Source organism: Oryx dammah, unplaced genomic scaffold (assembly GCF_014754425.2).
Source record: "Oryx dammah isolate SB20612 unplaced genomic scaffold, SCBI_Odam_1.1 HiC_scaffold_27, whole genome shotgun sequence".
Lineage (NCBI taxonomy): Eukaryota > Metazoa > Chordata > Mammalia > Artiodactyla > Bovidae > Oryx > Oryx dammah.
In genome coordinates, this window is record NW_024070211.1 from 115,646,142 (window position 1) to 115,667,497 (window position 21,356).

The following is a 21,356-nucleotide window of genomic DNA, read 5'->3' on the forward strand; positions in this document are numbered from 1 at the left end:
TTGCACCCTGAGGATTGCCAGTGGGAGCTCCCTTCTCTCCTGGGCACTATAAGGTTTGCGGGACACCAAAAAAAAAAAACAACAAAAAACAATACACTATCTCTTCCCCACTTGCCATGGGGAAACTTGAGTTTGTGCCTTTGTTTCTCCTTGCTTTGAGCAAAGTTGCCCAACATAAAAAAGCCACTTGATAAGGGCTGAACAGTTAAATTGACTCTCTTCTCCCTGTCCACCAGTTTAAAAATGAAAGGCTCAGTGGTATAGCAAGAGAAGAATTCTTTACTGTTGCTAAATAATGGTTTTAAGGTGAGGAGGTAATTACGGGAAGTACTAGTGGAAATCCTAGAAGTTTGGCAGAAATCATTTTTGAGAGTCATCTTCAATTTATTTCAAAACAATGTCTTAAGCCAGAATTAGGTAATTGTTTAGTCACATATAAGGTAGTTAGCTTGTATGACATGATTAAACAAAGTAATTTTTAATTAACTATCATTGAAATATCTGTGCTGGAAAAACAATCTTATAAATTTGGCTAATTTCCATGGTATTAGTAGTTACACCTATTAGAGGCCTGCCTGCATGCATACTGTCTCTTCAGTCATGTCTGACTCTTTGCGACCCCATGGACTGTATACCTGCCAGGCTCCTCTGTCCATGGAGATTCTCCAGGTAAGAATACTGGAGTGGGTTGCCATGCCCTCCTTCTGACCCAGGGATTGAACCTGCATCTCTTACATCTCCTGCACTGGCAAGTGGGTTCTTTACCACTAGCACCACCCGGGAAGCCCATTGGAGGCCTTTATTATACCTATTAGAGAGCTTTTCTTTAATATTAACATTAATTGTTGTTAATTCTAATCTTAGAATTCCAAGGATCCTGAGATGTTACCTTATCCAGCTTCTTACCTTCAGAGATTAGGTTAAAGCTCTGCCTCTTCCTTGGAAATGATTCTTTCTGCCCCAAACCTTGGCAAAGACTTCCTGGCTTTGAATTCTGTATGCTATCTGTGGTGGACATTTGGTACTTAGCATGGGTTACCCTGTGTTACAGTTCAGGCATGTGTCCTATCTCCTGAACTAGAGTCACACCATTCGAGGCAAAACCTGGATTTAGACATTTCAGTCTATGTCCTGAAATCCTGGGGCTGTGGTCTACTGCAGAAGATTGTCATGATGCCCTGAGGGTGATGATATAAATTTATCTTGAAAACCCTGCCAGCCCTTAGCAGTCCTCTCTTGATATTTGATAAACAGCTTGAATTAGACAGTGTTAGAAGGAGATGGCAACCTACTCCAGTATTCTTGCCTGGAGAATCCCATGGATAGAGGAGCCTGGCAGGCTACAGTCCACGGGATCGCAAGAGGCGGACAGGACTGAGCGACTAAACCACCACCACCTAAAGTGGGCTTCCCTGGTGGCTCAGACTGCAAAGAATCTGCCTGCTACTGCAGGAGACCCAGGTTCGATCCGTGGGTCAGAAAGATCCCCTAGAGAAGGGAGTGGCAACCCACTCCAGTATTCTTGCCTGGAGAATTCCATGGAGAGAGCAGCCTGGTGCACTACAGCCCATGGGGTCACAAAGAATCAGACACGACTGAATGAGTAACTCAGAGATGCCTGGGAATTTGGAGATGGTCTAGTCTAATTTCTGTTTTATATATAGTGAAACTGAGTAAAACCCAAAGAGACAATATCACTTGCCTAAGTCTTATTGCTAGTTAATGACAGAATTTGGACCAAAATTCCAATTTCATTGCCTCCGGGGTCCAGAACTTTCTTTTCAGCATGCCATCTGATGTCAGCATCCATGTACATACCACCCCGCCCCCCTGCCACCTTAGGTTTGTTCATCAGAATGAATGAATCCTTATAAATGGCTGAGGTGCCGGCCGTTTGTTTTTCCTTTGTGTTCATGAGCTGGCGGCGGCGTCTGGTGCGACAGATGTGTTCTGATATCAGCCAGTGACCCTGGAACTGAATTTACAACATCCGGGTATTCTACATTCTTCTGAACATGTGATTTTTTTCCCCCCCTGAATTCTACGTTTTGTGGTTGCTATAGAAGATCAAAGTGGAAGCTTTGGGAAATAAGTTTTCATTATTCACTACTGTTCCAAATTGGGAAAACCAGGTCAGTGAATTGTTCCTCTGGTTTGGAAAGGCCATTTGAAGCATTCTTAGACATGTAGCTAAGCAAGTCTGGCGCTCTCTGACATTACATAATTTCTCCGCTAAACCAAAGTTCTCATTGAGTTTGCTGTATAACAATACATTACATTGGATTAGCTCAATATTGGCTCAAAGCTCAGTGTCATCATTTGTCCAGCCTTGTGGTATTTCCCCAAAGAGGGAAGCTGACAGGTTTTAGCTGACTGGTTTTTCTGTCACTGGGAGAGTTTTTAGTGAACAAGTACAATAGAGTTTTCATTTGTGGCAGATGTTATCTTGTTTCTAGTTTTTGTTCAAGTTGTTTTAAGGAAAAGTACCACCCATTTGCTCTGACCAACTTAAAAAAAAAAAGATGAAAAGATCTTCTCAGCACAAATAATAGCAAAAAGCACATGACGATCTAAGCTTTTGAACTCTCAGACAGCTGGGGAGCCCAGAATTGGCATAATTCTTTCTTTACTAACTTCAGAGCCCCATGTGTGTGTGATCAGAGTAGACTGTGTCGCTCTGATCTTAAACAGCCCCGGTGTCACACAAGGAATTTCATTTCTTGACTAAATAGACTCTCTGGTTTGAAATTAGCATCCCACCATGAAAAACAGGACAGTACAGCGAAGTTGGCAGAAGCTTCTGCTGCCATTTGAAACAAGTACCACTTCTGCTTCTCCTAACCCCAAGTGCACTGGGACGCTATGTGGATGCGGGGACCCAGCGATTCTGAAGTCTCTCCAAGGAAGGAGAATCCAACAAGGCATCTAGTAGTGACAACTTGATTTGCAGTGTAGCCCAGGTGAGTGTGGGAATGAATTGGAAATACACCAGGAAAACTTCACCTTTGGTCAGTGCCATATCCAGAACGTTGCAGACACTGGGAGCAGAGGAGGGACTGGTATCAACACCTTTTCTATATGAGAGTGGAAGCACTGTGATTTGTGGTTACAGGTTCCGTATACTTTCACGGCCAAGTTCTAAGTGGTCCACTGGCCGGCATTTCATGAACCAAAATGTTTTCCAAAAATAATTTGAGGACTAACATAGAATTACCAATCCCCTGCCACCCTCAGTCCAATAAAGACACTGAACACATGCAGTTTTCCTTGCATCTTTGTTTCACAGAAAAAGGGAAACTCTAACTATAAAATGAGAGAACCACAATCTAAGGCTGAAGTCCTTCAAATCGAATAAATTTAATTTGAGGAAAGAGTCCCTACATCATATCTCTTGAAAAGAAGTCCTCTCATTTTGCAGCCTGCCTCTGAAAACATCGCACAGACCTCCCTTTGAGAAACCAAGGCTGCACAGTGAGCAACGTTAGCAGGTTCTCCCTGCTCATGACCACTGCACAGACTGCCTTTCTGTATGCTTGACACTGTGTTTAAAGTCCAGCCGAATGTCTCTTCAGACTGGCTGGAGCCTTATTCCCTAGTTTTGAGAGTGCTGCTGGTATTATCCTAATTTATTCACTCATAAATATGTACAACTGCTCTGATTCAGAGTAATGCTTGCAGAGACCCAGCTTCTGACTGAATTTCCAATTCCATATTGCAGGAGTGGTATCCAGGATGGCTCCCCTTGTTTCCAGAAGCTCCCACCTTCCATCCCGGGCACAAAAATTTCTAAAGTTATAGTTAGCCTGGGCTTCCCTGGTGGCTCAGACGTTAAAGAATCCACCTGCAATGCAGGAGACCTGGGTTTGATCCCTACGTTGGGAAGATCCCCTGGAGGAGGGTATGGCAGTCCACCCCAGTATTCTTGCCTGGAGAATCCCATGGACAGAGGAGCCTGGTGGGCTACAGTCCATGGGGTCGCAGAGTCGGACACAACTGAGCGACTAAGCACAGCACATAGTTATCCTGGCATACTGAGGTGTCAACAAAAATTCTTTATAAGGAATTAGGTACCTGGGCTGCAATTTGATGTTCTGATGCTAACTAGCCAGATGGTCCTAAACAAATCATTTAAACATTCTGGATCAGTTTTCTGGTATGTAAGGTGGAGAAGACCACGAGCCATGCTCTGGAGACTGTAATTTATTGGATACTCTCCGAGCTTCAGTGTTCTTAATCTGTAAATTGAGTGAGTGTGGGTGACTGGATGACTAAGATCTTTTTTCTTTTTTGCTTACAAAGGTTGTTAGCATTTGTGAGTACGATTTGCACACACCAAATATTCAGTGAAGGTATAGTATGGGTCAAGCACTGTGCTGTATAACAAAACACAGGAAAATCCTGCACTAATTATTCTTTACGTCGTGTTTAGAAGGCCATGCTTCTCTCATTTGTATAGACAGTTCATTTCTTCATTCTTCACTCATTTGTTTAATTAACAAACATGGACAGACCCAGGCCATGTGCTGGAGAGATAAAATAACCTTGCTGCCCTCAAGGAGCTTGAAACTCCTGTCCATAGTCTGTTATTAAAAAAGAAAAGAAATACATATCCTTTTTTGTTCCATGAGAAACAAAAAGCACATTATATAGAACACAAGCAAAAACTGTGAAATAAGCCTGTGTCTATTGTTCTTGTTGCTGCTGCTGCTAAGTCGCTTCAGTAGTGTCCGACTCTGTGCAACCCCATAGACGGCAGCCCACTAGGCTCCTCTGTCCATAGGATTTTCCAGGCATGAGTACTGGAGTGGGTTGCTATTTCCTTCTCCATATTGTTCCTGAGTATAAGCTTATTGGAGAACAACTCTGTCTCTGCCCACCATCTCTTTGCCTTCTGTTTTTTACTATTAATATACAAAGAAACTCAATGTTTGATAAAGTTAGGCAGAAGTTATTCAATCCAATAAAATTAGATAAAACATCTTTCTGACAATGAAATTCAAATAACAGAATCTAATATAATTTAAGGGCATCAAAAACCAAAGAACATTTAAAGTACCTCCAGCCTGTGAAATCAGTTCATTTGCTCAATGTAGTTAGTTCACCAAAATAATTATTCATCCTCCCCTTCCTCTCAAAATACCCACCCACTTAACAGCAACAATAAATAAAGCAGAAAAGAAGAAAAATGCTCTTAAGGGCATAAGATTTTCTCGTTTGCTTTCTGCAATGATAAAATTAAGGAAACACTTACAAATAGCTACATTACTTTGCATGGTGTAGAGCCAGCCTTTGATTGCCAGGCAAAATTTCTTGTGGCTCATGAGGCTAAGAAGTTACTTCTGCTTTGAACAAAATCGTGTGCATTCAAAATCTTAGTTAAATTCAGTTGTTTGCAAACTTAAAATGGAAAGGCTTTGTATGTTATCCTTTTTATCTAGGAATCATTTCAAAGGCACATTACTTATTGGATAGCTTTCTGTTCACAATTCCAAACCAAAATATACGAGTCTCAGGCAATTCTGACACTACAAAACCCTTGACGTTGTACTGCTTCATACAGATACTAAGTGAATATTTGTTTCATGAATGAATATAGAAAATCAGTTGGATTAAATTCGTGATCATATCATCTTGCACTTGTATATTGCTTTACAATCCGTAAAGTGCTTTCACATTTATCCTCTTAAAGAAGAAATTAACTCAGTACGCTAGATTCTACTTTAAAGGTTTGAAGTTACCAAATTTGTCCTCAGCCTGAAGTGAAAACAATAGTAGAAATGTGCTAAGAAGTGTGAATAATTAGAAGAACAAAACAAAACAGAAACAATAACGTGTACATAAAAAGCTTAATAAACAAAATAAAATTAAGCTAGAAAGGAAAACTGTGGTTTAAATGATTGTCCTACTATTATTTTTATATAATCTAGGGCAGAGTTGATCCCTAAGCCAGCATTCCACATCCAAGGAATGTTTACTCTTATGTGTATGAATAAGTGCACGTGCAAAGACATACACAGGCATGTGTATTGTAGCTTCACTATTCTTCCTAGAAATCTAGCCAGGAAAACTAGAGAATCATACATTTTTACAGTAGAGCTTCGCTGCAGGCATCCAGGATGGCAGCCATTCACATAACCAGACAATGGAATCTTTTATTTTTTCCTAGTTGGAGCCATGGCCTTGATCTAGCTGAATGTCAGTAATAATAGTGATGACCAGTGCTCCCAGATAGTCACCTAAGGACCTCCAGACAGATCCCATCATGCAACCCTCTTTCTTTGCTAAGGTTGTGGATGACAGAAAGGAATTCTTTCCTTGAGGAATGAGAGGAAGCTTACTTCAGTTCCTGGACACCCCAGCTCTCATTTTTGTCCCAAGAGCTCAGACATCAGTCCTGATCTTAATCTGCTGTGCATTCTAAGACATCTCCCAGAGAAGAGCATTTCAGCTATATGAGCTGAGGGATGCTACCTGCACTGTGGTGAATGTTAAGTTAGTAGTAAGTAAACTACTAAATTCCTTGGGTTTTTCTGTTGTTGATGTTGTTCTTATTTTTTTCTTGGACAGTTTTAGTCAGTAAACACACATAGTAATGTGAAGTTATAATTAATTCACAGGAAGCTTTTTTTTTTTTTTTAAGTGTGCACTTAAAGCACATAAGTCTCTGGAAAGATGTGTTCCCAGCTGTGTGCGTGTACCTTTTTGGTACCGCCTCACTCAGCTTCCCTAAGTGTGGACTTCCTAGCTCACAACCCTGAAGTGCCCCCAGGCCACAGTCAAGCTCGTCAGTATCTTGTTCTCTCAAAATTAAATGCAAAAGAGATTAAAACAAGAAACAAAAAAGGGAACTAGAAGCCAGGCAGTAGTTGGAAAAAAACATCTGGGCTTCTCGGAGACCTGAGTTTATCAAGATGCTCATGAAAACTTATGAAGAAAGACATTTGAAAGCTCATGGGCTTCCCAGGTGGCGCCAGTGGTAAAGAACCCGCTTGCCAACGCAGGAGACCTAAGAGACTCGGGTTCGATCCCTGAGTCAGGAAGATCCCCTAGAGAAGGAAACGGCAACCCACTCTAGTACTCTTGCCTGGAGAATCCCATGGACAGAGGAGAGTTCACATCCAGGAGGACTGTGATGGAACAGGAGAAACATTTAGAATCAGAGGACTTGGGTTTCAGCTTCCTGTTCTGCCACCTCATAGCAGTTGAGGATCAGCAAATCACTTTATCCCTGAGTCTCAGTTTCCTCATCTGTAAAATAAGGACACTGACTCTATGTCACAGTCTTTGTGAAGGTACGATGAATAACTACATGAAAAGCAGTTAGTACTTTATAAAGTGATGTCAAAAGATTTTCACAACAATAACTATTCTGTTATAAAGGTAATACATGTTTGTTGCAGAAAACTTGACAATTATGAGTTGTAATGTACTGGCAACATGACTGAGGGATTTGGGGGATCAAACACAGATCCTAGTAAGTCTGAAGCATCAGTCCTAACATTATTGGGGTTTACCTCCCTGTGTGTTCAGAAACTCTGCTTGGGAGCTCTGGGTGGTTGCACACTGCCCAGAATGCCTAAATGGTTAAGGTCATTTAAAAAGTTTCCATCAAAAGTTTTCTCAGAAGTAACCAACCAGCAAAACTGCAGGTGCTCAAAGAAACTGTCACGTGTCCCAAGACTCATGGGATGGGAATCAGGGGCCAGAACTCTAGTCCTGATCCTGTTACCTCTTCGCTTTCCTGGGCCTCAGTTTTCTCATTTGTAGAATGAGCCATTGGAAGAAATACTCTTTGCAGTATATACCCAGGTATGGTTTTCGTGAGTCTTTCTCAGTCTGTGGTTTGGGTGGACTCTCCAAGCACAAAGAGGGATCAACTGGGTGAGTCAGACCTGCTTGATGTCAGTTCAGGGCACTGCCCACACTATTTCTGGGTCCTTCAGGAATTTTGAACAGCACTGTCACTCCGTGTCACCCCTAAGACGGGGGCAGGGGACCCAGTCAACAGCAATTATGAGGGGCATGAGTATTGTTAGGTTTAAAAATGTTTCCATTTCCCTCTTGTTTTCTTTAAGTGAATGAATAAAACCTCAAATATGGCTAGAAAGTCAGAAATCTGTATTGGCTATAGATTTTTTTTCCCCCAGAAGTAAGTAGTTAGATCAAATAGAAAAGATGGGACTAAACAAGGGGGAAAGGCAGAGAAGCAGCTGTCAAGAAGTACCAGAATTCTTCTTCTCGCTAAAGGGAACAATAATATATTGCAGAGCATTTCAATGCTGCTCCAGACAGTGGATTTCAGTCTAGATGGAGCCCTCAGAGTGTTCTGGAATGAAAAGTTCTTAAACGTGTTTAAATGCCGACATACAGATTTAATGTTAGGGTTCTTTGACCTGAAATCACCACCAGGCTCTACTCTGATTAAAGCAGTTTTTATGGGGGATTTGGATCTTGCTGGCGTTTGCCCATTCAAGACAATTTATTGAAAAGTTGGGTCAGATCTTATAAGAACACGGTAAAGAATAGAACCTTTTTTATTCTTTTTAACTTGTCTTTAAGAATATCTGCTGTCAGAATATTGTGTTCAACATTAAAATATAGTCTCTTAATAAAATGGTTTTGCTTTCACTTTGGTGTGACGATGGTATGCATTAAGCTCTGAAAGACCTGAGGGCCAAAAAACAAGTGATATTTTAAAATGAATTTTTAAAAGCATTAGAAATTTTAAAAGTAGGTTTCTTTAGAACGTAATGAAATGTAAGTTGAGAAGGTAACTTGCCAAAGTGACGCTGGTCTTGTAATATTACTGGAAAAGTCTTTCTGACTGAACCAGTAATACCCTACTTTAAAAAAAGGAGGGGAGGGAGGCTGAGGTACTCATATTAAATTCCATGCAAATATTCTGGTTATTTAGTAGTAATTTATCGTATATCGTAGTTTTACTGGAAATTTTCTGCTCTTAGTTCTTAAAAGGTTTTATAGTCTCATTTAGCACTTTTACTCCTAATAATCAATATTGATTTTACTTTATTCGTTTTGGATTTTAAAATTTTTACCTAGAATTCAAATCTTAACTGTTTTTAAAGTAACATAGCTCATTAAAAAAAATCAGACTTACTGGGAGACATTCATTGCAATCTGGAAAACTATGAATTTCCACTTATTTAAGGTAGGTTCTTTATCGTAAAAGAAATGACAGTTCTGGGGAATATGGATTTGGAATCATTGACAAAATATTAAACAAGAACACGTGCAGCATTTTCCAATATCTTTTCAAAATTAGGTGGCTGTGGTTATTTTGCCTCATATTGTGGATTCTGGTTTCAGCCTGGCTATTTATCTCCGTGTTTTGGTAGCTTGGTGTGTCTAGGAGTCACTTCTACTGCTCACAAGTGAAATTACCTTTATAGGGCACAATGCCAGCTGGAGACCACCCAGGTAGGCCCGCTGTACTATGAGAAGTCCTCAGGAGACAGCGGACACTAGGGATGATTCCTACTCCCCCCCTGTGTTGTGACAGGAAGCTGGAATTATTCATTTTTTTACATCAATAGCCTTCCCCCTCATATTCCAAGCTTTCTCTGATCACATGCCACCCGTAACATCTGGAACACAAACACCTCTCCAAAACCCTTCAGTTAAATCCTGCAAATTGTTTTCTTTAAATGTTTCCTGTGATCTTTTATGTGGCGTTCAATTTCATCTTCTTTTGAAATGTAAAAGATGACTTTGGGGGTTGTGGTTAGCATTCAGTGACACTAGCAGAAAATTAAAAGGGTTTCTGAGGTCTGCCTTTGCCAGTCCCACGTTCGCAGACACTGGGGCTACCTGGGGTTGGCCGGGGAATGTCTGCTGCCACATTAGTGATGCGATGATGGCTTCACATTTCACCTGGACATTAATAGAGTGAAACCACTTACTGCTTCTGAAAGCAGCTTTGTTCTCAGCTGGTGTCCTGGAGGCACTGTGTGAGTACAATGGACTTTCTCTCCTGGAGGTGAAAATCAGAAATTACCTAAAGTCATCTTTATTGCCGGGGTGTATTGAGGTGTGTGTGTGTCTGTGTGTTGTTCATCTTTGTTTAACGGGTCCACTGATATTTGATGGAAATGACCAAAATTCAGCTAGTTGTATAAAGTATATCTGAGCCTCCAATCTGCTCTGCGCTATGACATGCAAAACTTCTAATGACTGGGGACCTCTAACCCAGCTGCAATAGCCCATCAAAGGTGCAACTTTATTCTCTCATAACAGCCTTGTAATGTGATCAGCAGACATATCTGCAAACTTTTCCCTGAGCTGTGCAGATGTGGTCGTAAAAGAGGCACGTATGCCGTTGTGTATTTCCTACTTTCCTCCGAAAATGAATTTGGTTTCTGATTATGGCAGTGTGGTTGCTTGCTGTATAAAATTTCCTACAGGTGCACACTCTCTTAAAAGAAAGCCCAATCTATGAAAATCAGGAGCTAAGAATGAGAATGATTCAGAGCTATTAATAATTGTATAAGACTCCCTTTTCTTTGTAAAGGTATTTGCCAAAGAAGTCAATATATAAAAGGTTTCTCTAGTGCATTTACAATATTCTTCAGTTAATCAAATGTAGATGTTTAGGTATTTTTCAGATAGGCCCCTGTCACATAGACTATAACATGAACATTATTAAATAATTAGCTTCATGAGTTTTTGGTTGGGAAAATTATAAACCATGAATTGACTTGCTGTATATGTTTATTTTAAAATTGAGCATATATATTTTACCTGAAAAAAAATCAGGCCTTGAATTATTGTTCCTCAAAATAAAATGTATGACTTCTAAAACTTAGTTTTGAGTTTTTAACCTATTTCTGCTCTGAGGAATATGGGCTTGTGAAACAGCATACATTCTTCATATCACATTCAAAGTCTAATCTGGTTTTTTCTAGCAATCACATGGATAGGTGTAAACAGATAAATAGTCACCGTGCACCATTGACTGCCATGGCTCATTTTTCATCTTTTGAAATAAAAGCCCAAGAGAATTTTTGTCAGAATAAATTGAAGATAAAAAAGTTCTCTTTTGAAGTGGATACTTTGAACATGGCAGATTTGTAAGGAATTTTCTTTTGCCTTCGACTCCTTTTAAGATTTAGTTCTACAAATTAGAATGTTATTTATTATAAACAGTGTTTATCTGACCCTAGATTAAAGAACTGCTTTTGAGCCAGAGTTAAAGTTGTTTTAGTTTTTGTAATTTCAGATATATTATCTGGTTTAACACTAAATTTAAACATTTTAAATTAGCTGACTATTCCCTTAATCAGCCACAGTTACATTCCTATGTAAAAGCTGAAAATATAAACACTCACATTTTCCTCTAAAGGACTCTAATCACATTATGATCTGAAATAATATCTCCTTAATGATTCTTCAAACAACACGGTCTGTGTTTTCTTTCTCCATGCAGACTTTTCACAAATAACACGGTCTACAGCAAGATAAACAGCACTTTAACGTGCTTTGCAACATGGAAAAAGGCAAGTTAGAAAAAGAAAATGAACCAAATATCTGTACTTGCAATAAGTTTATAGACCACTTTAATGCAGAATTCACAATAATTATGTACATTGTTCTCTGAAGAATTTTAATATTTTTTTTCATACAAGGCCATCCATCAGGTAACCAAAGAAGGCAAATTACCTACAGGGGAGATTCTGAAAAAGTCCAGAAATACTGAGTGATGTATGGTGACAGTGTGAGAATAAAATACTTAGTGAATTATAACAATACTGACTACTAGTAAAGAGACATGGTTGCCAAAATCAGGATCATATTAAAAGTGGGCCTTCTTATTTAAGGTATAAAAAAATACCCTATCAATTCTGATCCACCTTCCATATTTACAGCAAAATAAAAGTGTTTGTTTAAAACAAAATAAAACAAGGCTTCCAGCAAATCCCTCAAGACATTTCAAATCCTACATCAGATACACCAGAATTAAAGAGCATTACATGGACTTCTAAACGACACGACTACAGAATCATTACCCATCGAGTTATAAGGAATGGCTTCCCTTAGAGTTCAGAGTTTGTTTTTTCCCCACAGTCAGTGTTTAACCCACGAAACAGCTGAGGAAGGCCAGATGCGTCAGTTTTTCCTTTGCAAGGGAATTCTGTTTAGAGAACAACACTGTAGCATGATATCCCGCATTGCTCTCCAATACAAGTTTCTTTGCCAAAATTCAATTTTGTGCTATATTCACTTCTTTTTTAAAAAATATTTATTTATTTGGCTATGCCAGGTCCTGTTTATAGCATCTGGGAGCTTTAGTTGCAGCATGCAAACTCTCAGTTACAGCACATGAGGTCTAGTTCCCTGACCAGGGATTGAACCTCAGCCCCCTGCATTAGGAGTGTGGAGTCGTAGCCACTGAACCACCAGGGAAGTGCCTGTTTGTTCATTTCTTGAAGGACCCCTGGAGTTCACATTAATAAATAAATAGAAAAATCTTTATACGTGCTCAATGCCATGGACCCATGGGCATAAATAACATGATGTGAATTCAAATACACATCCTTTCTCATTCATTTCCATTTTCAGTGCCAACTTTGGCTCAATAAACAGTGACCTTCAGCTTAGTGTGAAGGGAGCATCCAGTAAGTAATGCACAGAGAAGCGGTGCCCCTTCGAAGAATGAAACCCTTCAGAACAGCCAAGGGTGAGAATAAAACAAGCTCAGAAGAGCAAAATACTTAAGGCGGTAGTTCCAATTTCACCTAAGGTGACCGAGTTGGGGAAATGTTCTCAAGCATGGTTTTGCTGATGACTTTTAAAAACACGATCCAAGAATAAGCTAGAAGATATTCACGACACTGGAGTTGAAATGGTCATGATCTGAGGTCTCCTGCTTCCTTCTTTATTGCACAGATCCCTCAGCTTCTCTAGAAGGAAAATGGAGGCATAAAGCCTTTCCACATTTCTTAAAAGCATATTTCAAGGATTAAAGAATGGGAAAGATCAAATTGTTATTTATCTAGGACTCTTTCTAACCAGTGGGGCATCAGGAGATACCCTGAAAGAGCTGATTTATTGAATCCCCAATTGAATCGGCCTTAGAGAGTTAATACAGCATCCACGGTGACAAATTTACTCACTACCAATGAATTGCATTAGATCCATTATTTTTAAAGCACTTTTCCATCTGGGAAGAAAGTTGCAGCATAAATCCCATTCTTTTCAGTAGCATGGCTGGAAGGCATCAACCTTTTATGAGCTAGGAAAGCCAGGACTTTTCTTCTATTAATTTGCTAAGTATTCTCTGCCCCTATGAGTTTTAACATGATCAAAACATGGACAATGACAGAGGACAAGGATAAAGGACAGAGAGGGGCCTTTTGTCCCTTTGGGCTGTGTCAACTTTTTAATTCTGTGGAAGCTTGCTTCATAGGATTTGGGGCTGACTTTGGCTCAAAATGGGTCCTGAGTTAACAACTGGAGACTCACTTTAGTTGAGATCTACTTCCAGGTAAGTCTCGAAATTTGAGCAACTCAAAATTTTAGTTGATTTAGCATGGTCTCCAGAGTTCCAAAAGCTGAGATGCCCTGTCCCTAAGCATTTCCACAGGGGCAGTATTATATAATGTCAGAAATATATACTTGAGAGCCCAGTGATCTGAAATCAACAATGTGCCACCACTGTTCACTGTTTGGTAAAATTAATTTCACCTCAGTAAGTTTCAGTGACATCCTCCATAAAATGGGAATAAGAATAAAAGCAAGTTAGAGTGTTATGGTGGGCTTTCCAAGTGGTGCTAGTGTTAAAGAACCTTCCTGCCAAAGTAGGAGATGTAAGAGACTCAAGTTTGATCCCTGGGTCAGGAAGATCCCCTGGGGGAGGGCATGGCCACCCACTCCAGTATTCTTGCCTGGAGAATCCCATGCACAGAGGGACCTGGTGGGCTACTCAGTCCATGGGGTTGCAGAGTCAGACATGACTGAAAAGACTTAGCACGCATGCACACACAGAGTATAATGGGGAGAGTAAGTGTGATAATGCACGTGAGCCTCCTGGCCTGGTGCTCGGCACACTGTAAAGCATCTCTAAATGTTTGCTTTTATTATCGTTAGTCCATTATCACGGACTTTCCTGATGTGTGACCTAAAGTTTCTGCTCAGCTCCAGATGGTGCCCTTAGTATTCTAGAAGAGTCTAGTAGACACCGGTTCAGTCATCTAATGTGTAAATGAAGGACTTTAGACTTTCTTCTGGCTCCTGTCAACACATCTCATCCGTTCATTTTGAAGTGCCTATTCTGGACGCTAACCTGAATGTTTTTATCCATTCATTCAGTGCCATGTTAGGGCCTCTGTGGGCACCTTGTATCAGTCCATTGAAAAACAGACGAGACAGTTCTTATCTCTTGGTGTCATGAAAATACATGGAGTGACTTTATAAACAGTATGAAGCATATCTGCACATATGGATGAGCTGGATTTGAATTTCATGCAATTTGATTCTTTGATAATGGCCTGGTGTGCTGTGGTTCACAGGGTCGCAAAAAGTCGGACGTGACTGAGCGACTGAACACTTACTGAAGGCTCACCAAAAGGCAATCACTGGGCTAAGGACCTTCTGTAAATTATCCTTACAAGAATCCTACAAGGCAGACACTATTTTTATTATTCTAAACGTTGAACACAAGGGTTCGGATTCAGAGTCGGTACCCTTAGCTATTACCCTAAACTAAGATAGGACTGACGGCTAACCCATTTGTCAAAAAGTCTAGATGTTTGTCCAGGACTGTCTGTCCCCTTTGAAGACTGAATCCTTATTCCTTGCCACCAGGTTGCACTGAATCAAACACAGTTTCATTGCATTTCTTAGCAGTCATAATCCTTCACACTTTTATTTGTAATTTCCAGTTGACAGAGGGGTGTTGCATGCTTTGTTATTCAGACCTCCTCTTTTACCAGAAAAATCACAAGGCTCTCATTTATGTAATCCTCACCGGGAAGTCACTCTTGCCCATTGTTTGCTGCTCAGGAAGCTGAACCTTGGAGAGCGGACAGGACTAGACCCTGGCCACCACACTGATGAGTGATCAGTGTAGAGTTAAACCTAGGTCTTTTGATCAAAATAAATAGTGAAAATATTGTTAGTCTTGAAAAATTGAAATGATGCGTTTTACATGCTCAAAGGCAGAGAGATTTCATCTGTGCTGGGTGACCCATTGCATCCTTCCGCCTTAGCTATTTCTGACTCAGTCACATTACTGAATCCCTCCCAAGCACTCAGTATAATCCACACAGAGCCTGACCACAAGGAATCTATTTGAGACGGGAAATTAGAATCTTCAGTCAAAGATATAATAATAATAATAATGGCCAGTCAAAGATATAATATAATAATAATAATAATGGCCACAAAGGAGGGATTAGAGTCAGGAGATTGAAGGAGTGTTTGCCGGGGAAGGGGAGGCTTGCAGCACTGACAAAGGAGGGTGCTTCAGCACGGGAGGGAGTTTGTGCCAAAGAAGCGCTAAACTGGTTTACTCGGCAGAGAGCTGGTTAGATAATGAGGAGGCCAGAAAGCTCAGACTGGCACAAAAATGAAAAATGTCTTTGTCTATTAATTTTATGTTTTCTACCAGTTGTTCTCATGGACAGTGGTGTGAAATATTTTATGAAGTCAAATGAAAGGTTCACATGCCAAATGAAAAATTTGAAGTCATATTTTCAGTTATTTCATATTTTGTATTTCATTCATTTAAAAACAAATTCATGCAGTTCAGCTACTGCATCGAAACATCTCCGTGGAACACACTTAGGCAGTTTCCCTTTAAGAAAAGATGCTGGTCCTCTTTTTCAGATGGTCATTCAGTGATACAAACCTGCAGGACTGAGATAAATTGCTCCTGGAAACATTTTCCTCTTGGAAAATCACAGATGAGACTAAATGAGACATTTTATATATATAGTAGCAAACAGTCATAGGTACATTTCATTTTGAAAGTCCCATCTGTCTTGCAACCTAAACAGGTTTTGACACTGCAGAGTGATCGCAGCACTTCAGGAAGAAGGAAGAGCAAGAGTCAGATACAGAACAGAATGTTGAAGAACTTACTACATTTTTACCATTTGGATGTTTTAAAAAATAAAAAAATTATAATTAGAACTGTAATTATGTCCCGTGATACATGTGACCCCTCTATTTTGCAAGGTATGACTTGACTACTCCAGCCCAGCATTTAAATATAAATGCAGCTTTTATAATAAAAGAGAACCAGCAAAGCTTCTTGCTAGGATTAGAGTTTTAATTGATATCATTATAGCTAGAAGTTTGAACATGATGGGAATAATGACTCTGGTGTTTTTTGGCACCTTATTATTCATTTTACGTCTTTATGTCAGCTATGTGCTCAAGTCCACAGAGTCTGTAATATTTAAATTAATAATGCAAATTTAACTATTGCCATTAAAGCAAAGAGCTAATTAGATCCCTACTTGCTGACTGGTGGGACGATGCAGTGAGTAAAATGGTTTGAGCCTATAGCTAATACTGCTAACACTGCCAGGAAAATGTGAATTAAATTCACTTGAGATTAAACAACCTCTAAGACTCCTAAGGAAGGGAAAATAAAAAGTGTCTCATCTCATTTTCTAAAAGAGAAAAAGAAAAAAAAATCCATGAAGAGACACAAATAGCTCATCAAGCATCTCAGAGCAAGCTTTCTGAGAGATGGTACAGTGATTTTGTGCTTTTATTCTGTGCTTCTTCGTTCATGCACGGAGTGGGGAGGCAGTTTTCCTTGGGCCTCAGAATGTTGGCCTTCTTCCATAGTTTTCACATTCTAGACCAGAGAGGCCAAGAAGCTGAACTTTACCTGTTTTATAAACACCTCTTAAAACAGCAGAAATGACAAGGAGACGCAAACACATGCTTATTTCCAGTTCAGTTCAAGAGAGTCTGTCCAGCTGAGAAATGGTATAGAAAGGCATAAGCACATCCTCCATTTAATAGGTTGAGCCTTTATGATTGTCAAGAACAAAGCAAGGGCTCCCTCACCCTGGCTTTCCCTCTTGACAAGAGGATCAGCTCACTCAGGGCTTCAGACTGGCTCGGTGGGAGCTGCTTCCAGAAGCGTGGGAAGCCTGGCTGCTTCCTCCTCTCTCTGGGCTCTGACTCTACCAGGGGGCTATATGAACACCTGGTGGAAAGCCAGGCTGACCCCACCTGAAGGTACGATGGAGCAGGAACTGGGCGTGAGCAAGGAAAAGGGGACTCAGCTCATAAGGCTTTTAAAGAATAAGTTTAAATGTAATAAAAGGTGTACATCATGTTTATCAGGGCTTCCCCAGGGGCTCATTTGGTAAAGAATCTGCCTGCAAAGCAGGAGACCCGGGTTCAATCCCTGGGTCTGGAAGATCCTCTGGAGAAGGCAATGGCAACCCACTCCAGTATTCTTGCCTGGGAAATCCCATGGACGGAGGAGCCTGGTGGCCTACAGTCCAAGGGGTCACAAAGAGTTGGACACGACTGAGTGACTAACTGCTTATGTTCATCAAGGGGGAGTTCCATATGTTATGTGAAAAGACTGTTTTTAAGAACAATGCTCTTACTCCAAGGAAACCAATATTTGTCTCGTGTAATTTCATCAGATGACAGTTGATGTGCTAATACATCCGTTTGTGAGGAATACTTTCCCATAGCAAATAAACTCATGTTCTATAGTCTCAGCCTTCTGCTTCCCTTTCTCTGTGTTTATAAAGTCAAACGTGATTCCCCAAGGCAGAGTTGTCTGGTGTCCATCACTGCAGAAGTCTCTCCCCATAGTGAAGACTGATAGTGAAGAACCCCACCAACCAAAAATACTGTGCACTTTTGTCTTCAGCTTGGCAAGGAATGGCACTAAAGTGACAGCAGAAAAGGAATTTTAATTTCTAAAAGGCTATATTAGGCTAATGATTCTTCTGGAACTGGTCTGTATAGCACCAATAGTTTCTGTAAAATTGCTTTTTATTTATTTATTTTTAAAATTGGATTATCATTTCTAGAGGCAATGCTGTGTTCAGTTCAGTTCAGTTCAGTTCAGTTCAGTTGCTCAGTTGTGTCCGACTCTTTGCGACCCCATGAACCGCAGCTCGCCAGGCCTCCCTGTCAATCGCCAGCTTCTGGAGTTCACTCAAACTTATGTCCATTGAGTCGGTGATGCCATCCAGCCATCTCATCCTCTGTCATCCCCTTCTACAGCCTTCAGTCTTTCCCAGCATCAGGGTCTTTTCAGATGAGTCAGTTCTTCCCATTAGGTGGCCAAAGTATTGGAGTTTCAGCTTCAATGTCAGTCCTTCCAATGAACACTCAGGACTGATCTCCTTTAGGATGGACTGGTTTGATCTCCTTGCAGTCCAAGTGACTTTCAAGAGTCTTCTCCAACACCACAGTTCAAAGCATCAATTCTTTGGCACTCAGCCTTCTTTATAGTCCAACTCTCGCATCCATACATGACCACTGGAAAAACCATAGCCTTGACTAGATGGACCTTTGTTGGCAAAGAAATGTCTCTGCTTTTTAATATGCTGTCTAGGTTGGTCATAACTTTCCTTCCAAGGAGTAAGTGTCTTTTAATTTCATGGCTGCAGTCACCATCTGCAGTGATTTTGGAGCCCCCCAATATAAAGTCTGTCACTGTTTCCACTGTTTCCCCATCTATTTGCCATAGAGTGATGGGACTGGATGCCATGATCTTAGTTTTCTGAATGTTGAGCTTTAAGCCAACTTTTTCATTTTCCTCTTTCACTTTCATCAAGAGGCTCTTTAGTTCTTCTTCACTTTCTGCCATAAAGGGGGTGTCATCTGCATATTTGAGGTTATTGATATTTCTCCCACAATCTTGATTCCTACCTGTGCTTCATTCAGCCCAGTGTTTCTCATGATGTACTCTGCATATAAGTTAAATAAGCAAGGTGACAATACACAGCCTTGACGTACTCATTTTCCTTTTTGGAACCAGTCTGTTGTTCCATGTCCAGTTCTGACTGTTGCTTCCTGACCTGCATACAGGTTTCTCAAGAGGCTGGGGTTTGGTAGCTACACTCAAAGAACCACCCACCCATTATGCTCATCTTTGAAAAAGTAGAATTGACTGGTCATTTTGAAAATAACCCCTTTCAGAAGGAAGTTGTATTAGAAAGAGTCCATTAAGTTTGTTCTTTTAAACCTTCCTCCTTGGTGAAAGTCGCTGCAGAATCCTACTGAAAATCCCCAGTGGATCCTCAGAATTGAGTTACCAATATTCCATTGATTAGATATACTAAATATGAATTTAACCAGAATTTTATGAGTAGATATTTAGGTTGTTGTCAATTGTAAAATATTTTAAAAGCACTGTGGTTAATCTATTTATATTCATATCCGCCCTCCCTACATTCTGGATGATTTCCTCACAAGAGATTCCTAGAAAGAAGCTACATGATTGGTTTTTTAAAAGTGAACATTTTTATGGATCCTGAGATATATATATATATATATATATACATATATATATAGTCAAATTGCTTTCCTTGACAATGTACCATGTGAACAGAATTTTACCAAGTGAAAGTGAAAGTCACTCAGTCGTGTCAAACCCGTAGACAATACAGTCCATGGAATTCTCCAGGCAGAATACTGGAGTGGGTAGCCTTTCCCTTCTCCAGGGTATCTTCCCAACCCAAGGATTAAACCCAGGTCTCAATCCCCCTCAACTGAACAGCTGAGAAAACTTAACTAGCATCTGAAAACAAAATTTCCAAGGGGAACGTTCAGCCCATAATAGTCAGCCTTATTTTTCCTGTTTATATCTACACCAGCAATCACAGTATGTTCTCCAAAATCCACGAGAAGCACGGGACTGGGGTGGGGGGTGGGTGTGGTGAGAGTCTCCCAGGGGATCGAGCAAGGAAGGAAGGGACAGAGAAGAAAGGCAGTTGAACTGACCTTTTCCCAGAAGCCTTCAGAGGAGTTGATGCCACCACAATCCGGGATCCTTGGGGCCAGCACGTCCTCTTGAAGCTTTGCAGGATAGAAACTGCCTGCAAACATTGTACACACGCTCAGGTGCCATGAGAGGAGTTCCCAGGGCCAACAGGCCAGCCTTTCATGTAGCATCTCTCCATCTCGGAAGCACAAACATGTGCATTCTTTTCCAGATCAGCTTTCCAGTTCACCTTGCTTTCCTGAACAAGCATATTTATCAAGGTTGATGTGTGGGAAATGCCTTTTCTTGTGTGCAGGTCCCCTTTGTCTCTCTTCCCATGCCTTAAAGAGCACTTAAAGAGAACAAGACTCTGACATTTTGTAAGAGTCACCTCTGAGACTGATTACTTCTGACTTCATAGGAAGACCCAGTGTGATTATTTTGATGTGATGCTGAGATGTAGTTATCCTGAGACAGTCTTTATGGAGGTAAGAGAAGGGAAATTAAGGGGCTAGAGAGGAGGAAGGCTAGCTTCAAAAGTACAGGTGGGGGGGGAGTTTTTCCTGGTGGTCCAATAGTTAAGACTTTGTGTTTTCCCTGCTGAAGGTGTGGGTTCAATCCCTGGTTGGGGAACCAAGATCCCATAAACCATGAGGTGCAGCTCAAAAAAAAAAAAAGTACAGGTGGGACATAGAATGAGCTGAAATATCTTATCTGTTATATTTCAAAATAGAAGCAGTCCTATTCCATTAAAATACTATTTTGTAAAGTCTCATCTATCTCAGGAGAAAGTCCAGGCTCCCTAGTGTGGCACATACAGCCTTTCAGGAACCTTCTCTTTCCTCCAGTGGCCACTATTTGCCCCTCATGAGACACACTCCAGGCCTACTGATTCATTTTCAGTTCTAGGATTGTGTCGCTTTCTTGTCTGGAGGGCTCTGTACCTGTGGATACCTTTGCCTCTAGGGACTTTCTCCTCCCTCCTCTCTGGCTCCCTCTCCTTGCTCCTCCTGAAATGTGCTTCTTCCCAGAAAGCACTCCCTGACTATTCAAGACCTGGTTATTTTCCTTTCCTCTGGGTTCCCATAAATGCCTGTATACTCTGTTCTCATCCAAGTGCTTTCCCCACTGATTGAAATTCTCTTTTACTTATCTGCTCCCCAGCTATGCTGCTGGAGGGTAGAGACTATGTCTTGTTTGGTATTTTCATCCCCATTTTTTTTTTACATAACAGTGCTTGACTCTGAGAAGGCACTCCGTAACTGTTTGTTATGCTGGAAGTCTTAACTTAGGCTTCTTCTGTAGATGACGTGCGCTGACACTAAAATGTGCTGACTGTAGCGGTATTAGCATCCTGTTCCTACGTTTGAGCCACTGAATTGTAGACTGTCTGAATACCTGTTGCCACCACGCAGCTATCACCTCC